The sequence below is a fragment of the Penaeus monodon genome, chromosome 28 (genome assembly GCF_015228065.2).
Source record: "Penaeus monodon isolate SGIC_2016 chromosome 28, NSTDA_Pmon_1, whole genome shotgun sequence".
In the NCBI taxonomy this organism is placed as follows: Eukaryota; Metazoa; Arthropoda; class Malacostraca; order Decapoda; family Penaeidae; genus Penaeus; species Penaeus monodon.
In genome coordinates, this window is record NC_051413.1 from 5,937,921 (window position 1) to 5,938,219 (window position 299).

The window sequence follows — 299 nt, forward strand, 5'->3', positions numbered from 1 at the left end:
AAACAATAATAATTTTTTTTTATAAAAATATAAAAACTTTCCTACAAAGCTTTTGCTAATTAATTAAGGCTATTTATGCATGCTTTTTCCAGCATTCATGAATAATTACAGATATCCTATTTGGATGTACACTACCTTAATATTTATGTACATTCTTCTTGAAAATGAAATACTTGTTAACATGCCTATTTATAAGAGCAAAACCTTTTTATATAACACCATGCAAAATACCTCATACTTCTTCATTTCTACTGAATGCATATTGCCTTTAAACTGCATTAAGGTCTATCAGTTTGACT

The 299-nt window shown here is 26.4% G+C and overlaps 1 protein-coding gene across 1 annotated transcript in view; it reads right to left on the reverse strand.

The window, feature by feature from the left end:
* The window catches only part of LOC119591328 (mucin-12-like), a gene marked incomplete in the record, with an annotated part of 28,957 nt that overhangs the window by 13,264 nt on the left and 15,394 nt on the right, over window positions 1-299 (reverse strand).